Source organism: Teleopsis dalmanni, chromosome X, assembly GCF_002237135.1.
Source record: "Teleopsis dalmanni isolate 2A chromosome X, ASM223713v2, whole genome shotgun sequence".
NCBI classification, from domain to species: Eukaryota; Metazoa; Arthropoda; class Insecta; order Diptera; family Diopsidae; genus Teleopsis; species Teleopsis dalmanni.
The window spans coordinates 2,470,394-2,494,715 of NC_051848.1; the positions used below are offsets into that span (position 1 = coordinate 2,470,394).

The 24,322-nt window shown below is 29.4% G+C and overlaps 1 long non-coding RNA gene across 1 annotated transcript; it reads right to left on the bottom strand.

Annotated features, from left to right (window-relative positions):
- Nucleotides 1–226: 226 nt before the first annotated feature.
- LOC119662355 lies at nucleotides 227–1,088 on the bottom strand. Its single transcript, XR_005250758.1, has 3 exons — nucleotides 907–1,088; nucleotides 653–810; nucleotides 227–520 (listed from the first exon to the last, which is right to left on the bottom strand). It is a non-coding gene; the product is annotated as an uncharacterized LOC119662355 (long non-coding RNA).
- Between the last annotated feature and the right edge of the window lie 23,234 nt (nucleotides 1,089–24,322).

Sequence of the window (24,322 nt, forward strand, 5' to 3'; positions counted from 1 at the left end):
TATATATCTTTCAAATACCTTTTTTAACCTTAAGCAATGATTAACTAGATTTTTTTTAAAGACCTCAGCTTTATTTAATCAATAAAGAGTATCATTTTCGATGAAATGTGATTAGTAATTATTAAAAAGAAATTACTTAATACAGTATAGTATAGCATATTCTAGACTATAGTTTAGATCTAGTAAAATCTAAACATTTTTTTATAGTTTATATAGTTGACTTCACTTTAGAAACTTTATACGATTCATTTGAACGTCCTTTTATTTTCACAGTAAATTGTTAGCTTAGCTTATCATTCCAATATAGCTATGACCGAATAGTGCTCAGAACCAAAATAAGTTTGATGTGCTCTAATCCAATAGGTAGTCTATAGTAACTATGACGTTTAGATATCAGTTTTTTTCTCCTTTATATTTTGGAACTTCTGATTATTGGCAGCTAAGAATTAGTTTTAGCACTGATTATTTAATTAGCCTTTCGTTAAATGTTCCGATATTGTTACCTAGTTTTAGTGATTACCTGAAATAAAATTTATCACACAGTTATTCTTTCAAGTTTTATCTATACTCGTATTTAATGTCAGAGTATTTGAAATAAATTTATTATTGGCCGGGATAAATTATATTTTTTTATTTAAAATTGATTCAATACATGTGTTTAATTTAATTCACTGTGTACGGCCAGGAATCAGACTGAATTCCTTAGAGAATGTGTTTATGAAAACGATTGATTTTCGCCATAAAAACTAATGATCCGCCATCACAGATATCCAGGTAAACCCCAGTTGGTGCCAGAAGAAGATGTAAGCTCTGCGGAAAAAATGAAAGGAAGGGTTAATACACTTTTAATTTTTTTTATTGAAATTTAAAATATTTTTAAACTATTTGAGATTGATTTTGTATTACCAAAATAATGAGAAGTGCACATAGCAAACCCAACAAAAGTACAATCTCCAATATTATCAACATTTTATTTTCTTTATTCAATTTTTAATTAAAATAATTGATCGGAACAAGAGTTCTGTACACTTGAACTAATCAATCAAAACTGGCTTAAAACCAACTAATATCGCAAATTTAACTCTTATAAATGCGTAAGTCATGATAAGTTTTATACACCCAGTCAGCACTATATATATAATACACTACACATGTGGGTATGTATTTACATAAGCAAAGCCATATTTACACCCATACTATAAATAAGAATGGACTAATAAAAAAGAAAATATGGTTTTCTAATGATAATATTTTGCTATCTCTGTTTCTACTTCATATAAATGATGGGTGGTGTGTAGTGTATCTATATATATATATATTTAAAACTCAAATAACGTAATATCTATATATATAATTTAAACAGGGTACTTATATTCAAAATATTATATATGTTGCAGATTCTACATTACTGTAAAAAACAATCATATAAGGTCGAATAGTTTTATAATGCTAACCAAGGCTTAGATTGATTAAGGTTGATTCTACATACCTTCAATTATATAAACAAGCATATAAATATATAAAAGTCCATTACAAATTGTTATGTTTTGTCACGAGTTGTTGGATTAGAAAGAACTTCTTTGGGACAGATTTTGTTGGCATTGGTTTTGTGTCCAATATATTATGTGAGCCACAAGTCGTTTATATATCTTTTGCAATCAGAATTACCATTAAACTCTTCTTATTAGCAATCGCACTCTATTTAATTTTTCTACACTTCATCATTTATTTTCTAACTTTCTGGAACCGTTAACTCTTTTTACAAAAAGAGTTTTTGTTGTGAAATAGTTTCGTTGCTAAAGGCCTTCCATAACTTTATAAATCTTCATTGAACTTGAATTCATATATATTTCCCACACACAAACTTCCTGATCCTATTTTTGACCCCATAAAAGAAGTGGTACTAATGCACGTCCTTCGCCGTATACATACAAACTAAGTGTGACTAGTAAACATGTATGTTACTTACAGTGCAAGCAATACACAAAAAAGTTTCGACTCGATAAACAAGATACACCGCGCCCAACTGTAAGATCCTGATTGCATTAAAAACTTATGATTACTTTTTATGATCAGATTTTCGGTAGTCCCTTGCAATACAAAAGATTTTCTCCTAAAGTGTACTGCAAAGACAACACTTATTCATCGTGAAATCTTCTGTTAATTTAATTTGTTGATTGCCTATTATAATTGCACGACGGTATTGACTGCATCCAATATTCTCCCTCAATTGACTGATTAGAAATATTAAGACGGTACGTGATTTCTTCTAATTAGTTTTTTTGGTTGGGCAGCCAAGTTCCTTTCTTGCGACATTTAATTACCAGCGCAACCGCTTGATCTTTATTCCCGATGTCATTCTAATGCTTAAGCTGATGTAGCCCGTCATTTTGTGGAGACCAACGTTTAATATTAATATAGATAAGATTTTAGTGGATTTTAGTATTGTATCTGAAAATTTGCATAGAATTTTACTTTGTTCTCAACTTTTTGGTAATATTTATAAATGATAAGGAACAATCACTGGTATTGCCGGATGAAACTGTGAAATGTCTGTTAGGCTTAGTAGAAATTGTATGAAGAGCTTTAATCTACATGACTTAAATTATCTCTTTCAACTTCCTGAGTCCTTTATAGGCAAACTTCTATCTCCTTAGCAACTAGCAATTATATATAATATGTAGTGCGGGATATTCACTTTTCCTAAACTGCAAGCAAGTTCCCAAGTTCCGTGTTATGAAAAATCTACTAATTTAAAAAGCTAGTATATGGCATTTGTGGAATTTAATGCATTCATATATAACTGAAGTTGAATCAGCTATAGTTGACAATGGAGCCAAAACAATTTATCAACGAAACTCTTGTAAATAATATACCTTCTATAAAACAGTAGATCTTCATCGGAAACTATATTATGATAACGTTATATTCAGCAGAGAAATCGCTCCAAAGTATAGGAATCAAAGTATAGGAATGTGAAAATAGAACGCTACCAGTGAAATGACACTCAGAAATATTGAATACTTTTTTCCTTCAGCATAACTGCAGTAATTAAATTACTCCAAGTATTCAGTGGGGTGAGAAGATTACGCATAGACATGCTTAGTATGAGAGTGACAAAATGAAATAAAACCGATAAAAGGAGTATCAGAAATGTCGAGTAACTTTAAACTTCAACTCAAGTAAAGCAAGTAAAATTATCCAGGTAATCAGTCAGATGAGAAAACCATGCATAGACTTGCTTAATAAGAAAGTGTGAAGGTGGAACAAAATTTATGAAATGACACTCAGTAATGAAGAGTAATTTATATTTCAGCACAAGTAAAATAGTGAATTACTCTAAGGAATCAGTGCGAACATTACGCATTGAAGATGGAATGAAGATGGAACGGAACTGATGAAGATATGAACGGTTCTTCAAAGTATAAAGATGAACGGCAAATGTGAAATGAATTGAAAGTGAAGTATTATATTATACACTAGTGTAAGTGAAAACGATATATAAAGTGGAAATGTGGGTTAACCACGCAATAAGAGGATGAGTAGATCACTTATTGAATAGAATGGAAAGATCTAAATATTTCTACTTGTTTCAAAACTCAAACACGTAAGGCAATCTGACCTTAGATGAAACAAAAAATAGTTTCTACTGCTACAATAAACTCAGGTTGTAGTGAAATCAGTGATACGCCTATATGCACCCTCACCACTAAACTTGGTAGTGTTGATCAAAGATTCGAACACATTATTGGAGAGCATGCAGCTGCCATGAGAAATGATAATTGGGAGCGTTTAAATAAACTATCTAAAGGTGCTGGAGAATAATTTTATATAGTTTATTGTCAAAGCTTGTGACATCTGTAAAAGATATACGTCCACTGTAAAATATTTTTATAATGTTAACAGTTTACTAGAATAATTTTTTTCGCATATATTTTTTTTAAGTTTAGAGCTATATATTGTTAGCTCTAACAATAGCCGTACTGTTTACTTGACTCAAAGAATACGAGTAATGTTGTGAATTTAAGGAATCTTGTAATGAAACACCTTGTATAATATGGGACATAGGTGATGTGTTTAAACGCATACATGCCTTACATTGCGAATAAATTATAATTGCTTGATTACATTTTATATACATGTAGGTACATAAACAGAAGTTATATATGATTAACGCAAAGTCGTTTTCTTATTAAAGTCACATTGTTATATAAGTGAAAAAACAGCTGCTTTCGTACTGTTTTGAATGAAATTTGGTATTAAAAGTATTGTTTTATTGAAACCTAATGCATATAAAAGAACAAATTTAGAAAACAATGCATAAGATTTTAATCTATAAATTATTTAAACTTAGTTGTTGAAAACAAATTTTCAACGATACCTTACGTGAAATACTTAGTCATACATTTCTACACAACCTTGTGGTGGTCAGTATAAACCTTACGCTTGGATCTGAAATCAAACAAGAACCAACTTTCTGTTAGTAGGTGCATATACCTGAGGATTTTATCAAGCTTACTCTTAGTACTTGGTACAATCTCGAATCAAACAAGAACCAACTTTCTGTAGTAGGTGCGTATACCTGAGGATTTTATCAAGGGTACTCTTAGTACTTGGTACAATGTCGAATGATTGATACAATAACCTTGAAATTTAGTTATAAACCGAAATGCCCAAAATATGTTACACCAAATTCGAGTCTAAATCGATCGACTCCATTTTTCACACACACACATTCATATTGAATTATTAAGAATGCAAAATTTTCCTTAACAATAATTTATACCTGAACCCCTAATATAAGGGGCTAAAAAAGTATAATGCTCACTGATTGAAATAGTTTTAAATTAACTTTTTATTGCAATTCTTGACTTTCTATTAAATCATTTTTCAAAATTCCTACTCATTACTGTTTTTTTTATATTTCAATAAAATATAATTAAAGAATAAAAAATATTAATTAACAATAAAATAATTTTAATTGAATTCAACAAAATAGTGAAAAAAACGCCTCTTTTCACTCACGCATACAGTTAGTGCATTAATTCGCTTAAAGGTATATGCAGCAGCCAAAGTACCATTTAACTATACTAAAAATTGTAAAGAGAAGCAGAAACTGTCAAAAAGTCAGCTAAAAACCCTAAAAGAATGACTGTCAGATGTTAAAAATATTTTCGATTCGACATAAAATAATTTTTTATTAAATCAGATGCATGGGCTCATGGTATGAAATTTTACAGTACTGTTTTTTTTTGATTTGAGGAGTGCGTTTAATTGATTTTATAAAAAAATACTTCAAAATAATTTCATCCTGAAAACGTCATTTTTTAGCAGAACGATAACTCTTAATTATAGGCAAAATTTTTTTTTTTTAATTCTTCTACTCTGTCAACAAATGGCCCGGATGTCTCAGAGTATTGAGACATGAGACCTGAAACTGAAAGAAAAGCCTATGAGTCCATATCTCCTAGAAATATTTGAAGATGGAACGACGAATCCATTTTTTTATTTTATTAGAAAACCTAATACAAGCAATTAGAACTAAACCTGAGTCGTTGAAGTCTATTTTTGTCAAAAAATGTAAATAAATGTAGTTTTGGTTAAACTTCTATGCGTTATTTATATATCTTGAGCTATATTTTATAGAAATGGTCAAATAGTATGCTTTCTGAACTTACAAACATATTGCAAAGGATGATCATAACTATGCATTGTGTACGATCTATGAAATTGTAAAAAAAGGAATAACAATTAAATATTTTATACCTACCACAAAACGTTTTTGACACAAAAGAATTATTGCTAATATTACAATAGCTTTAGTATATGTTCAGTGCAGTAAAACGATGCGTGCGACTACAATAAGCTGAAACTGGTATATATGATTCCATTCAAAAAGACCTCCGGAATAGACTTCCACTAGATATCCATATAACTGTATTACAAGCTCCTCGGCAAACTTAATATATTTTATTTAAATACAGTGTGAATGATGGTAAGATGATAAAATTAATTTCCACACATGAGGAGAAATGCATTCTTTAAGGTGCCATAAAATGTATAATCTCAAAACAGTTCAGAAATTAGTGGCATTAGTGCTTAACACCTTATATAAGGTATTGAACTGTATGGAACTACGCATGAAGTTGTATGGGAGTTTTTACTACAGCACATATTAGTTAAGTAAGTACATTAAAAATTATGATAATTAATGTAATATAAATTAACATATTTATTATAATCGGAATCGACTGAATGGTTGTCCATTTAACAAATGTGCACACGACTATCAGTTGATATCTTAGATATATGAAAATATTTACTTGGAGACAGCTAAAGTGTATTTATTGCTGATAATTAAAAGCGATTATATATTAATTTCTGAAACTACTCTGATTATAAGCAAGACTATCCAGTAATTTTAGTATATGTTGTACTCTTCTTAAACATGAACAACTTTAATTTGAATTTGTTTAACTTCGGAAGAATTTATTATATATTGACGTCCGGTTTGTGTACAATTAAAATCGATACAAAAGAGCAACAGATTTTAAACAACAAATATATCAGAATATATGGATTAATTTTCAGCACAACATATATCACTTCAGTAATATATTGTATATTTGCTGAGGATCACCACAAGATATTTATAAATGCGACTGAAATGGCAGAAAGGATTTATGCTGCATCCAAAATTTTTATGTATATATCTGTGTTTCTTATGGTTTTACGTCAATTTTTCCGAGACCCTGCAATAACTACAATCTTTAGAGAATTATTTATATTGAATTTTCGCTTTCTTCGTACATTAGAAGCATATTCCTCTCGTCAGGGAATGATATGTCGGCTTTCGTATATCAAATTCGCCTTGATGTGTATTAATGCAGTTTCAGCTGTTATATTTTGTTGGAAAACCTTATCAATGGGTGATTTTTCGGGTATATTAAGAGCATTTTGCTATTTAAGTATGTTTAATATATGTGATGGATCTATGTATCACCTCACTCAGACGCTATGGTATATATTGATTAATTTTGAAACTATTAATTATCGCGTCAAGTCAATACTGAAAAAAGCTCTTACAAATCGAAATCTGAACTATGCCAAACTATCCACTGAATTGCATGATCTTTCTATAGCATACAAGGAATTCCACAATGTGTTACAACGAGTGATCCATCTCTATGGATTTGAAATACTTCACAATATATTTTCGTATTTTTTGGCTTTTGCAATACATGTATATCATATTTACCTGATCTTAGATGGAAAATTGGAAACTATCGTTTTGGTACAATTTTATGTGTGTCTTTTTATGGCCTTACATTTTATTAATGCATACATTCAAAACAACATGTGCCAGTTCATCACTGATACATGCAATGAAACTATGGAGATCTTTAATCAATATATCGAGTTTCCCAGAAATACGGATGTTGGATTTTTAATGTCGGTGAGTGTGGACTTATTATATTTAATAGAAATCCTTTATTAATCAGATGGTCTTATTTCAGTGCGAATCGTTCATTTTACAACTTGCCTGTCGAAATTCGGCAATTAGAACTTTTGGTATATTCAACATTGACAAACGACAAATATTCAATATCTCAGTTCAAATCACTCTATTTAGTGTAATATTGGTACAGCTCGATTATTTGTAAATATGACATTAATTGTAAAATAAATAATAGAGAAAATAAAACTTAATGACTCACATACATATCATATGTGAATGTTAATATAAGTATTTGTTGTCCGCGTGATCTATCTTTTCTGATGTGCTTTTAAATTGTATGACATTTAAAATTAAAGTTCTTCAGGATGTCTGCACAGACCTTTTGAATCGCTTTTAAGTAAAATCGATCGATCCTACAAATCGTAATCGTTTTATAGGCAAATTCATTTTTCCAATGATGAAAGTCACTTGTCAGCAAGTCTGAGTTACTTGCACTCTGTTTATTTAAAAATTAAAAATATTTTATTAGATAATTATGTTGAAAATCAGGAATATGTTATAATTGTCAATATCTTAAATAATTCTGTGAAAGAAATCCGAAATCTACAAATCATGTAATAAAGTTGTTCGGTCAACATGACGACACGAATCAATTTGGTCATGTCCATCTCTCTATGTGTTTGCTATAAACTCTTGAAAGGACCTTGTGTGGATCCAGGCGGTTAAAGTCGCTGAATTGATTTTTTACATATAATATATATTTTATGTGTTTAATCTACTACTGACAACAAATTTTCTTATTACTTAATACTTACTCCATGAAGAATAGAAATGATCTTTTCTACCATATCTTATTTTATTTTATTGTTTTTTATCTTATTTTATTTAATTTTATTTTACTTTTAATAACTTTTAATAAGAATATTTAAATTAAATTAATTTGAACTCAGAAATTGTTGATTACACATCCCGGAGATATCTTTCTAAAGGCTTATTTAAACTCTCTGGTGGTCTAGCTACTATTGCAATATTGTATTGCAATACAATAGTTAATAAGATGATAAGGATTTTTTCTTTTCTGGTTTATACAATTAATAATTATTATTTCGATTTTTTTTGGGTATTTTATGATTTCAGTAACTACACTGTCATTCCAATAGAGTTGGTGTATTTTACTTTCAAGCAGTAATAGAAGCTTATATTTAAAATACGGTACTGTATTTGCAATAAGAAAAAGTAAACCTTCAAATACATTCTTACGGCATATACACTACATATGATGTTAATATGATCTGAAATTATGAGTTGACACTCTTCCAATGTGATTACAAGCTCATTTGCTTCTAAGTACAGATAATCTTTTCTAAGCCACAACTATGACGTCATTTCCTCGGTGTATGACAATTCAAGTTCATATGGGTGTGGCGAACAGAACAAATTATTTGATATAATTAATATGAGTTTCTGAGGAAATAATCTCGAAAGTTTTTGACCTGTCACAGTCCAGAAAAATTTGAAATACTCGACTTTCTAGACTTCGTTGAAGAGATATTCTCTACACTTTGGAGTTGATGACTTTGTAACCTAATAAAACTAGTTGTAATAATTTCATCAGATTGCATAGGTCCGTTTTAGACCACATTTCAACACAAAATGATTTTGTCAGCTCTAGAATTATCAATGCACTTTATTTATTATTGTACACAGCATTATGTCGACAATGTAAAGAAGTTGGATGAAAACAGACTATTCTAATTCAATTTCTATTAGAGGATAATTGCTATTTTTTAAACAATAACATAGTAGATGATTTTATTACATTACCTTAAAGAATACCACATATTACGAAATTAAGATGTTTGAAGTTTTTTATTTTAAAGTGAATCTACAATGAATTAAGATATATATCAGAATTATCTGATCAGCGGTATCAGATCAAAGGGTTAGATTGTCCTACTCACATAAAGTCATCTCCCTATTATTTTATAATCAGTTGATCTTTGTACTGCAGTGCTCAAATAGCTATAGTTCTCATCAATAGTTTGTACATTGCATTTAATTCAATAATTAATCTGTATATAGAAGACTTATCTTTAGCAGAATCTCTAGATAGAAGATATGTATTGTGACACTAAAAAGTTTGGAAGTGATAATCTGGTTGATGCATGTAAGCTTTTTCAGCTAAAAATGGAAAATCTTACACATTTCAGGATTATTTCAGATATAAGATAAAAATATGGTCTCTCTATTATTTTATTTTCAGTTGTTTTTTATTCAAACTTTGAAGATGTACCATTTGATATATCATTTGATTTTAGTCAGTCTTATTTGAGAAACTGAACGCTATAAATATCAAATACAATTTATCAAATGAATATGACCTGATGGAGTGTTATCAAATTTTAGCCCAGACATTTATCATTTTTACTTGATTTTTATAATATTTTCGTTCATATGATTTTTCGAACTTAATATTTTTCATTTTCGACCTTTTTTTACCAAATTATTCTTATGCTGACACATTTTTCTATCTACCTTCTTCTTTTTCTTTATTTTTACTTTTCTTTCTGAACCAAATGGATTTTTTTACTTGTAGTTATATCTTTATATTGCAATATGCTTATTGGTCTAACGCAAGTGCAAGTGAAAACCGAGATCGCAGAGCAATATTAACAACTTAAAAAAAATATATATCACATATAGATATATATTTTGCTCTGTACTTAATTGTTTACTTCATATTCAAACAGAAATTCGTTTCTATCGATTAAAAATTATATTCATTATATACATTACATCCATATAAGTATATGATTCAGGTACCGATTCTCTAATACAGCGCTTCAATGTATGGTATTTCGAACTTTAACAACATATTTCAAATCAAAAAAAAATGAAAATTAAAACAATAAAGATCATTGAAAAATATATGTAAATATATAGTGTTAAATTATTTTTTTAGAAATGAATGCTTTTAACTACTCTTCATTAAGTACCCATCAAATTACAAAAGCATGTAATTTAATAATATAATTGTTTTTAGAATGAATGGTTTCATTAATTAATTTTTATAATTCTCATTTTCTTTATAAATTTTTTTCTTAAATACCTCGCATTAACGAGCAGATGTTGCCATTTTTAAACCACTTTTAATATAATACAGTACAGTAGGACTATAAGTTCGACAAATCTAAAATACACTTTTAATTCTTCGATTTACACTGATAAAAAAGTTAAAAATAAATAAATTCATATAGAGCATTATTCATGTGGCTTAACATGAGTTTATATAAGAAGTGTTTTCAAAATAAAGTAGCACTAAGGTTGGATCTTAATTTATATTTTGGAATTTACGTCTGCATATAAAACAATACTAAAATGCTCTATAACAATATTCGTGGAGTTTAATTCTTAATTTTTACACTGCTAAAAGAAATCATTTCTAAGATAAAAAAAATCTGAGGTGGAATTTATGAACTATTAGCGAATATCAGTTTTTCAATTTCTGCCAAAAAGAAGTGATAGTTTTGCAGTCGGTAATTTAAATAAATATTTACTAAACCAATATAAAAATAAAAAACACTTTAAAAATGATTTGGTGCTGTGCCCTTGTATAGTAGGCGACTAGTTCAAGAACCTGATTTCTAACAATAGTTTGGAATACCAAAGCATTCAACATTTCAGATTATCTACAATTTGTGTAATATTTGCGAAATTCATTATGTATTGTCTATAACGTGGTATGTCTACATACTATATTTGATATCTTCAACCTTCCTACATTGCTCTAGTGTTAACACTTAGAATAAGAACGGACATTCAATGACAATTAGTGACCTATAGTTTTCAAAAAATAATATCATTTTCGTTTGCTCCACAACACAGACTCTTCAAATTTTTATATCTGAGATCTAAAAAATATTAAAAATATTCACAAACTATTTATATTTAATACTGGAAATGGACTTTTTCCACAATCTGTTATTGTTATCAAATAGACGCAATAATTTATATTCTACGAGAGATTTTATTCAGTCAATAACTTCTTCGCAAATACATGCTTGTGAAAAATAAATATACAAGATTGTGTTTAAATTAAACGGGACCCATCACAAATCAGTGATTCCTTCGCTAATGTAGAGACAGAATTACATACCATTTGAATAAACATAAGGAACTAAAAGAACAGTCTTTCAGGATGTGGGTGCAATCCTAAATTTCTTATAAGATCACATACAGCTTAAACTACTCTATGCAATTATCATTTTTAAAACCCAATATTATCCGAAGAGTACTATACAAATGTCACACATAATTTTTCACAAAACTGTGTTAATTATAAAACTTCCATAAATATGGACCATTTACCAAAACCCGATTTCTTATTCTTTGTTCCCAGATTGACTGCACATATCTATAAGTATCTGACATACATTGCAGTAATTATCATAACCTCGTGCATTTTAAATAATTATTTTTAATTTGTTATTGCTTAGGCTTGTACTATTATTAAATCTGAGATCTTCAGCTATTTTGTCCCTTAAAGGAAGAAATCAAAGAAACATTTCTCACTTCAACTCTCATATTTTCACATTTTTGTCTGTTCAGATATCTAATTAGTCTGTAACATATGACATATGTAACATATTGCACTTAATTCCAAAGCATCTCCTACGTTTCTTATTTTGTTATTACCTTCGTAATGCGATGTTATGCGGTGCGGACGTCATATGTATGTGTCAGGTCTTCGTTTAATAGTCATTTTGTTTTGATTATACAAATTTATTATATAATTACTTGAGATGCAATAGATCCGCTTCAATTAATCGAAATATTATGAAATCATCATCAGCGACATCCAATCGATGGCCTTAGTACAGACATCTTATTTTAAGTATTTGCTTATTTTGGTATATACATGCCATATAAATCCATTAGGACGCAATTTGGATAAGGATTACTTCTACGACGTGTCATAAGGCAAAAACTTATAAATGAAGTTAGTTATTATATACATATATTTGTACTCCTAAAACCTTAGAAACTATTTATAATCCATTAAGTGCATTAAAAAGTCTCTTCATCAATTTAATTTCACTTGATAATATTTTCATTTTAATCGTAATGGACTGAATGTTTTTTCATCAAGCAGTCACACACATACGTTGATATCTTAGATATATGAAAATATTTACTTCGAGACAGCTAAAGTGTATTGATTGGCGATAATTAAAAGCGATTATATATTAATTTCTGAAACTACTCTGACTATAAGCAAGACTATCCAGTAGTTTTAGTATACATTGTGACCGAAAAGTTTCCGGAAAATTTTAAATAAAACGCAAAATTCTTAATCTTCATCAATATTTATTTTATCTCCTTCAAAATATGCTCCATTAGAAGCGATACACAAATGCCAACGTTTCTTCCAATCATCAAAACATTTTTATAGGCGCTTTCCGGTATGGCTTTGAGTTCCCTCTGCGAATTCTGTTTTACGTCTTCTATGGATTCAAAACGCGTTCCTCTGAGTGGTAATTTGAGGTTGGGAAACAGGAAAAAGTCACACGGTGCAAGATCAGGTGAATACGGTGGCTGTTCGATGGTATTTATTGAATGTTTGGCCTTAAAATCGTTGATAATGTTGAACAAATTGAGGTGAATCGGAACAAGCCGGGCGTTGACACGTCGCATACACAAATTGTCCACCAAAATCAAACGAGCCATCTCACGACCGATGCCTAGCTCTCGTGCTATCTCTCTAACACTCACATGAGGATTTTTGAACACGATTTCCTTTGCCTTTTCAATGTTTTCGTCGGTGGTAGAGGTCGAAGGTCGTCCAGAACGCGGCATGTCTTCGACGGTCGTACGACAGTCCTGAAAGGCTTTGTACCACTCATAAACTTGAGTTTTCGATAAAACTGATTCCCCATAAGCCTTTTGTAGCATTCGCAACGATTCTGCACACGAAATTTCGTTCGAAAAACAAAATTTGATGCAAACTCTTTGTTCAATATTTTTTTCCATTGTTTTTTTCGCAACGCACTACTGAGGTGAACTGGTTTCAACAGCTGCCGTAAACGAACTGTCTGACAGATCGCGCTCATTTTTGGCATAGTAATTGTCCTTAATTGCTGCCAAACTACATAAACTTAAAATATCGAAAAATATACAGCGCGCGAATTTTAAATGAGAATTTCCGAAAGCTTTTCGGTCACAATGTATGTTGTACTCTTCTTAAACATGAACAACTTTAATTTGAATTTGTTTAACTTCGGAAGAATTTATTATATTTTGACGTCTGGTATGTGTACAATTAAAATCGATACAAAAGAGCAACAGATTTTAAACAACAAATACATCAGAATTTATGGACTGATTTTCAGCGCAGTATATATCATTTTGTCAACGTATTTTTTGTATTCTGATGACCAACACGAGAAAGTTGTAAATGCGACTAAAATGGCAGAAAAGATAATTGCCTTAATTAATATTTTTATAACTGTATCTGTGGTTCTAATGACTATTCGACAATTTTATCGGAACCCTTCAATAACTAAAATCATTGAAGAATTATTTACATTGAATTTTCGATTTCTACGCACATTAGAACAATATTCCTCTCGTCGAGAAGTGATATATCGACTAACGTATGTCAAATTCGTTCTGATGTGTATTTATGCAGTTTCAACTTTTTTATTTTACTTTAAATTTTTATCAGAGGGTGAATTTATGAATATGTTGAAAATATTTTGCCGTTTAAACTATCTTAATATTCATGATGGATCTATTTATCATCTGAGTCAGACGTTATGGTATATATTGGCTAATTTTGAAACTATTAATTATTGTGTCAAGTCAATAATGGAAAAAGTTCTTACAAATCGAAATCTGAACTATGCCAAACTATCCACTGAATTGCATGATCTTTCTATAGCATACAATGAATTCTACAATTTATTACAACGAGTGATCCATCTCTATGGATTTGAAATGCTTCATATTACATTTTCGTATTTTTTGGGTTTTGCAATACATGTATATCATATTTACCTACTCTTAGATGGAAAATTGGAAACTATCGTTTTGGTACAATTTTATGTGTGTCTTTTTATGGCCTTAGATTTTATTAATGCATATATTCAAAACAACATGTGCCAGTTCATCACTGATACATGCAATGAAACTATGGAGATCTTTAATCAATATATCGAGTTTCCCAGAAATACGGATGTTGGATTTTTAATGTCGGTGAGTGTGGACTTATTATATTTAATAGAAATCCTTTATTAATCAGATGGTCTTATTTCAGTGCGAATCGTTCATTTTACAACTCGCCTGTCGAAATTCGGCAATTAGAACTTTTGGTATATTCAACATTGACAAACGACAAATATTCAATATCTCAGTTCAAATCACTCTATTTAGTGTAATATTGGTACAGCTCGATTATTTGTAAATATGACATTTATTGTTTAAATAATTATTATTAAGTTAGTTGATCAATTACTTGAAACTGTTGTTATAAATAAAAATTAAAAAAAAAACAAATTAAATTATCTCACAATCTTTCTTCTTTTGTTTATAATATTTCAACTTTAATCTGAAGTCCTCTTCAGAAAACTGACAATATTGTATTGTCATAAAATATTTATTGTTAAAATAATCTTATGTCAAAGTTTTATATCAAGTATTGGTACAAAACCTTGATATCAAAATGAAAAACTCTTTCTCTCTCTAAGGACCAGAAAGGGTAGATATTTAGCTCTATGTAAGTTATTAGTAATTTTTTAATGCATACCAATATAAACAAAATCTGACACCTTTTTAACTTAATAAATATTGCAAACTTTGAAGAAAACTTATGTAGGACATGTATTACTGAAAAGTTAATCTTATATCATTCATGTTTATTTTTTGAAACCTGAGCTTTAGAAAATAATTATAAAAGTAATAAGCAATTTCACTTTTTTTTATAACAGTTCTTTTTAATTTATATTTTATATTATTTCTGTTTTTGTTAACTTTTTGTATATCAATACTCTAATAAGCTAAAAACACATTTTGTTAAAAGCAGAGTGCTTTCTTTCAGCACCCAACTTGAATAAATTTCTCGTATGGTTACCAATAATTCCAGCATTGACTCCTTGACTGATTTCAGAATCTTGACTACACCGCAGTGTAGTTTTTAAATTTCTTTTAATAAGTCAAACTAAGTTTCTTTTTGGTTAATATGAGAATTTTGGATCGAAAGATAAAACTATTAATGACGTCTGAAATGAACATTATTCTTCATTCCACTGCACATCACAAATCAAATCAAGTTAAAACTTCTTTATCTTATGTTATGCGATTGGTATTTATAATCAACATTATTTCTTTTGCTAACTTGACATGAAAGTTGTAGTTCTTATATGATAAAGTACAATACTTTTCCACCAATAGTTATTGTGAGATTAATTTGACCAACTGAAACCCTTAGCAATATATGCATGATATATATTGTACATAAGATATACGTAAGTGCATATATTTTGTATTGATCTCGCTCTACAACTTCAATTTTCCTGATCACAGCAAGAAGATATAAATTAAATAACCATGCTGTGATACCTCCAATAGTTTAATCTTCTTTCTTCATCTATCTCATCGCGTTTCAGCTTAGATATATTTAGAGTTCTATATGTTGAGTCTATTAACTTCGGTTTTTGTCGTTGATATCTTTAATAGAATTCTTTATTATTTGTTATTAAAGGATGATGTTTAGCAAATTAACGTCTCAAATGATTGTTTTGAATGCTTTCCGCCGACCGGAAAAACAACATTGCACTAGGATCTTCAAAAATTTTGAAGAATATACATACTAAGTACAATAACAGAGTTATGATTCTCAATTGTTTGATACTGAATTGTTTGTAACTTCTAAACAATTCAGTTTTATTCAAGCAAATTAAAGGATACTTTCAAAGATTTTAAAAATATATTGATGTTTTTAGGAAGTTGATATATAAAACATGACACTTCCTTTTAAGAAATTGATGATTTTTAAATTTGTATGGACTATTTTTTTTCAATTATTTGAAAATTCTTAAAAGTCACCCGACTCTATCATTTATTCCTCTTACTTGGAGAGCTTATATCTTGACATCTAAAAAAATAACGTAATTAAAACATTGCATTTCTAAATAAAATTTTTGTTTTGGATTTAAATATGTTGATAAAACTAATTCGAATAAAAAACTTCAAAAAACAATAAATTGCATTAATAATATTGTATTTAATTAATTAAAATTTTTGTTGATCATACAGCCGTTTTGAGTACCGCAGAAGCGGTGCAAAGAGGGAAAAATAAACAGTTCGAGTAGTTTAAAAATTATCCAATTATTTACTCTGTGCGTTCGATTCTTAAAAATACCATATAACACCCAACAAATTTTTTAATAATTCAAATTTAAATCATAATGTTTGAATACATTATAATCAAAAAGATTTTTGTGACGAGGCACAAATATGTATGCCTAAGTGACGAGGCACAAATAGTCTCGTCTCTCATGACCAAATTAAAACCGACATATTGTTTTCTCTCTCACTCTCAGTTTTTTAATTCGCTTTGAAATCAACAACAATTTTGCTCATGATGAGCCCATGATAGTCAACATAATATGGCTCTTACTAAACATTAATAATATTTTCAATTTAAATGGTTGGTTTACGAACATATGCCATTTCCAGGGTATATGAAATCATCACTCGACATGATGTAGATTCATATTCCACACGTAGTCGCTCTGTATTAGCAATACACCATATATAGTTATTTGTACGAAGATAGCAAATAATTGTTGTTTATTAAAATTGAATATGCTAAAGGTTTTAATCGATGGATTCTGGCAAGCAAGCTGTAAAATAAATGATTCACACTGAAAGACACAATATCCGTGATATGATTATATTAAAATATAAAGAATGTTTCTCACCTCCAATAAAAATCCGGCATCAATATTTTTATTAAACTCAGTACTTTGACTGAAGATTTCCTTGGTTGCTTTACATGAGTCCGTGATGAACTGGCAAACATGGTTTAATATGTAAACATTAATGAAAAATCCTATAAGTGTAATAGTCATGAACCAGTTCATTAAAAATTTCCTCTCTAATTTTTCGTTGTACATTAAATATATAACTAAAATATTTACTGCAAAAGCTGCAAAATATAAGCTCGATATAGCCAACATTTCAAATCTATGGACACAGATGACACGTTGTAATAGTTTGTAGAGCTCTGAGTGTGCTATAGATAAGTCGTGCAATTCAGTCGATAGTTCATCGTAGCTATCTAAGTGATTTGTCAGGACATTCGTCATTATAGACTTGACGCGGAAATTGATTGTTTCGAAACTTGCCAGTATATACCACAGCGCCTGGCTGAGCTGGAATGCAGATGCATCTATATGATTTATGAAATTCAGTTGGTAAAAAACGAGGATTGTTTCTAAAAGTAATCCTTTTACAAAAAGTATTGAACAATATGTGAAAACCGAAGTTCCATATACCAGTACTAACAAAAACTTAATGTATAACAGCCGTCTAATTAGTAGTTGACAAGAAGACATTGGTTCTAATGTTCGAAGATAACTACGATTCAGTGCGAAAAGTTGCTTAAAGATTTTAATTATGGAACGATAACGATGGCCACTACGTAGAATTGCCAATACCGCATAACTTGTGAAAATAACGTCAAGGCAGTCAAGTATAATCGGTAAAATTTCTGTTTGATGAAAGATATCCACAAAATAGGTTTTCCAAATCACATAATACGTAGTAAAGCTTAAAAATATTATAGTGTAGAGAAATCCATAAATTTGGTTAATACGATTTTGTTCAATGGTTTGCTTTTGGAAGTCAATATGAACAGTACACATACCGGTCAATAAAATGTAGTAAATCCTTCCGATGTTTAACAGAATTGAACTAAATTTGTTCATATTTTAAGAGCGTATAATATAATACTATTTTAAACTATACTCACTTACTATTATGGTATGAAAAATCAGCATACTTATAGTTACCTTCAATTAAATTTTTGTTATAATTAAAATATTTTTTTTTCCTGAAATATTAGTCGACGAGTAAAGAATTTGCTTGCTTTTATGCTAATGAATCCATTAAGGATAAATTGTTTTAAAAAAATGAAATGAGGAAAATTTTTATTTCCTTAATTAGTCGTTGTGAATAACAACTAAGGTTAATGTGCGTTTCTAGAACCTTAACCACGTGACACTGCCAATGAGTCTTACAAACTTAGTCCAGTTATTCAAAAAAATTTTTTTTCTCCGACAAATACAGAAAAGTAAGTGGACAACGTGAAAAATATTTCAACATTATGAAGTTTTAAGAGATATTGAACATTATTAAAGAGTTGATTGTGTTTAATAGATAAGTCTTGAATTTCATTTCTGAGCAGCCTCAAGTCATGGAATTGAAGCTTTATGATCTGATATAGTATTTCCTCAAGACGAATATTTATTTTTCCAAAGTATATAGCACAGAGCTAAGATGAAGCTATACAGAAAGGCATTGAGTACGTTACTATAATTTAGAAAACTAAACGTGCGAATAATGGCACATGAACGTTTGGCGATTTTATGGCACATGATTTTATGGCTGAGGCCTGCTAAAACTGTAAATATGCTAAAGAATATGAAGTTAATGTAGAATATTTTGAATATAATTTGCTGATTTACAGCTTTAGGATATATTCCAAGTTCTGTCCTGCATTTTACCTTAATTAGATTATTAAACACCTTAATCATGGAACGTTCTCGATAAAATCGTATATTATATAAATAATTCGTTCCAAATCGGCTAAAGTCATATATAGTTCTAATAATTTTGTCGCATTAAAAACGATCATAAATGAATGGTTACTTCTAATCCTTCACGCTGTGAGTAGCTGTAATCTTATATTATAAACAAATTATTAGCACATGAAATATTTGGACTAGCATAAGATTTTTTTCTCCAAATCAATACATAGTGTGACGAGTCCAATCGTTAAATAATAATAAACCCTGCTTACGGTCAACCAATTTACATGTAGTTAAAATATGTCTTGAAGAAATTCGGAAAGGCAATGCTGTTGTTTTTCTAAGCAGTAATTTTAAGACATTTTTATTATCATAAAGATACCAAATAAAAATAAATAGAATTAAAAATAGCAATTATATTAAATACTCTTTATCTTGATTGTAATTTAATCGTATTCTTGTAATCTCTTCACAACACACGTAATTCTTCACCCACCAGATTGTAAATTGTGATAGTCAGTACTAACATTTCAAGTTTTGCATAGAATGTAAGATATTTATGAAATAAAAAATAATATATTTATGGTCAGCCAAATTTCAATAAATTAGTTAAATTTTTGTTGTTGTCTTTTTATTACTATTCAACAAAAAAAAAATCAATTCTAAAAATAAGATATTTACGTTTAAAGTGAGTTTTACGGATGATTAACTTTACTATTAACCAGTTTCTGTCAACCTATTTTTTTACGCTTCAATATATATATATATATAGACTGAGTCCAATTTATTGGGTATAACTGGTGGGAGAAATGGGAGATATACTAAAAGTATTACGCACAACGTATTAAAAAAAGTCTGTCAGAAAAGAGTGTTCTCTCAAAAATCTTTGATATGTTTGAGTAAATTAACCTAAATACTAGTTTCAATTGCATTATATTTGTGGCCTTTGTAATAACATGGGTCCTAAAATTGTATTGATTAAAATCTGTTCTTTTTTTTGAAAACGTTAAGATAATTTTTGACTAAATGGTATATGCTTTACTCCTCTACCTCTATTATTTTCATACGTACTCTTCTATATTCAATAAAATGTATATGCTTTTAGCATTCTCTAAAAGAGACATGAAATTTTGTTCTAGTTTCAAAGTTCTAAAATAAAATCGAAGAACCATCGTTTGAAGGCATAGAAACACTATAGTGCGAACATGGTGAAGTCATAAATATATTATGCCACATATTACTTTTTTCTATATCAGAGAGATTTTTGTTAAATTGTTTCTTTTCTCTATTTATAAAGCAAAATTTTATCTTTTAAGTATGTGTGATTCAAGTATTTTCAATCTACCATTTACTTTTTTCCTGCAATTAGGTTCCAAATGTATAATCCACAGTTTTTCATCAACAATATAAATAACTTTTTATTATTACCGACTTTGTTTAGGAAACGTGTGTCAGGTTTTTTTAAAGAAAACTTCATAATATAAGATGGTGAGTAATTAAAAATTAATACTTTTTTTTATTTGATGATTTAATGGTGCAGTTTCATTTTACTGTCGAGGGTTATTTGTGGGACATATATCATATAATTCATAAATGCTGCTGGTTCATTTGCTAAAATTGATAAGGTTTGAAAAAATTCTCTTTTATTCTTTTTATTCAAAATATTCCACTGGCTTTGTATCACTTCTTTATATCTACCTGAACAGATGATATAGTGTACCCAGGAACTTGCTATATTTTTGAATTAAAGGCAGGTAATGCAAATCATTTAGTAGTATGTTGTCATTCATTCTGTATCTTTGTTCAGACCAGTCGCGACATTGTCCACACGGGATTACTCCTAAGGTTTTTCGTAATGCAGTAACCTATTCGCTACTCAGTACGCTTCATAATAAAAATTTGTTGATATGGAAATTAGTACTAAAGGTATGGTACACCATACACCATACACTATACTTACAATACTTTGAAATGCATTTGAGTTTAATTATTGAAACCGGATTTTTATTACAACTACCCGAATACGTACACTAATGCATCATATATATATTTTCTGTTGAGTAAATAATAATTTTCGATTCTTAGTACTTCCACTAATTAATTACAATAATATAATTAAAGTTTTATAAATTCATGTAGTCACTTTGAAGCATAACTACGATAAAGAAAATAATTTTCACTGCAATACTGAAGATTTGTTGTCTATTAAGTTCGAACATTCCAAACGTCGTAATGGATAATTTCCGACACGAAAGTTCCAAAGCCAGTGATTCACACTGAAGAAACAAAAAATGAAATATACATGATATCATGAATATATTATCAACCATTTACCGTCATATAAAAAACTGGATCAACACTGTGTGGGACTTCTGTTGCAATTCGTAAAATCTTTATGGAGTTGTTAGAAGAATCGATAACATATTGACACATTGTTTGCAATAAGTTCACATCTATCCAATATAATAAATTACCAATAGCTATGAGGTATAACTGCAACCAGTTAGTTCTAAATTTTCCAGTGTCAGTCAGAACAAACACATGTGAGCCACCTACGAAGCCTAATATATTAATGGCTATCATAAAAAATATCTCAATACTGTAAAGTTTTATGATATGTAACACCATATTCTGGAGAAGACGATGCTGCACTGTTAACTCCGAAATTTCTGCCGATAATTGTTTGAAGTTGTGGGTATTGCCTATTATGACTTGATGTATTATTTCTCGAAGAGAAATATTTATGGCTTCGAACTTGATTAGTATGTACCACAATGCCAGTGCGAAATTAAAGAGTGAAGCATTTAGTGTGTTAATAAAAGATATAAAAATGTAGCTCATCATTTTTTCTGCAAAAGTACTCATATTGCGACTGATCCACATAAAACAAGATGCCGAAATCATTTGTACCAACATAAATATGAATTTTATGTAAAAAAGCCTCAGTAATGTTTGTTGACGTCGACTTCTAGGAAACAGCGCGAACTTTGTGCAAATTTTCAATTTAAACAAATATTTAAAATATTTGGTAATAGTGCGTTCCCGGTAATATCGCCGAAATATTGTGTATATTAAGAAAGTTAGACGCATTACGGATGAGAATGTCGAAAAGAACCTTAGTAATTTGGTTGTGTGAAATGGCGTGATTGTTGCAGGCGCTGTTTTTATCACATAGACCAACAGTCCTAGAAGCACCACATTATGTATAAGAGCGTATATATCGAGAAACCTAGAATTTCTCGTTTTTTGCTCTTTGATATCAACAGAAGTGATTCCGACTCCAGTTACTAATGTATAAAAGGTCCTGATAATAGCAAGACAGTTTACTTTTAATTCGAACATGTCTTGAAGTAATCAGAAAGTGTACTATGATTTTTTTTTTAGCAAAGCTATGAAGTGTAGATACCAGTGGTTTTAATTTCTTTAATGAATAAATTTAAAAACACTTTTAATTTGATTAAAAACATTTAATTAGATATTTAATCAATTACATGTCATAAGGTGTAAAAGTTAAGCGATATAAAAATAGAAATTCAAAGCAATATTACTCACACAATCAAACAGAAAAATGCAAATATACAAATCTTATAAAAACTAATCAATAAATAAAAAGTATTCCAAAATTCAGATCAATTTCAAATGTAATAACTGAAGCCAAAGTCGGCATTTATCTTCCTTAAGTCTTAGGATTAAAGACAGGCAAAAAATATGTGCGGTAAGACTAAAAAAATCTTCATGCTTTCAAAAAATTTTATTGTTTTAAAAATTTCAAGGGAAGGAATTTATCTATTTCCGAAATATTTATGACCTGAAGCATTTCGGTACACGATAATATTGCGGAGACAAATAATTCCACACCGCAACAATTTTGGGTCGATGGTGTTCTAAATAAATACCGATTCGTAAATCGAAATTTGATTCATTGAACTTTTTCACTTAGTTCATGATGCTTACACTTCTTGTTGTGGTTACTCAAATACTAATATTTCATAGTATCATCGAAATTTTTGGTAATATACTAACCAGAAACTATATATCATATCTTATATCCCAGAACAAAAGTAAGTAAACCCATATTCTCACAAGTGATTGTTATACATTATCTATAGAATGAACAACGTATACGTTTGGGGCTTATTCCTTCGTTGTACTAGAATAGATTTGTAAAGTGTACCAAATCCTTTCCGAAATATTTTCTTCCTCTTTCCTTGTACGATCCAAAACATTCAGTTCAAGGATGCAAAAAGTTTTGCGACTCAATGTAAAACAATAAGTGATAGCTTGAAACTGAAACTTATCATATGTTATTATAGAAAATATTTCACAGTAAAGTTCTTCATCGGTCATCTCTGAGTATTCCTAGTAATAAAGAGAAACAAGTATAGTGTTATAATTCGGTTACAAAATTAATCACAATTACGATTAGATCAATTTAGGTACTAGCTCAATTAATGAAAAATGTTCTGTATGACAAATCCTGGCGCAATAAATATCAAAAACCTTACAGATGCTGTGAATATCTAGTCTGATCGCATTCAGAAAATATTACTAAAGATTAATGCTTGAGAAGGCTCTCCAGCATTAGATGGCACGTAAGGCCTCAGATCGAGAATGAAGTTATTTAACAATGTCTTAAAACCTGCTTTAATAGATTAAGTAGTAAATAGTACTATACTATGTTATATATATAGCATACCTATATACTATTACAACTAATAAACTACTAATACTTAATATATACTAATACTATACTATACTATATATAACATCTATCAGGTGTTAAAAAATGCTCTTCAGACAGTTAAGAAAGTATACGCAGGCAGGCTTTTAAAGATACATTTTGAAAGCATTTTATTAATAGAATCTTCAAAAATATAATATCTATTGTTGGTGAAGAAATAGATGTGACTATTTCGAAAAGGTCATATTTTACTTAATATTATTCATTAAAAGTCAATTCGAAGTCATGATTTAACCTAAGAGTAGGCTTCAGCGATTTAGGTGACCGCTGACGGCCTCGCACCACAGGGGCCGTATTACGTGAAAAATATCA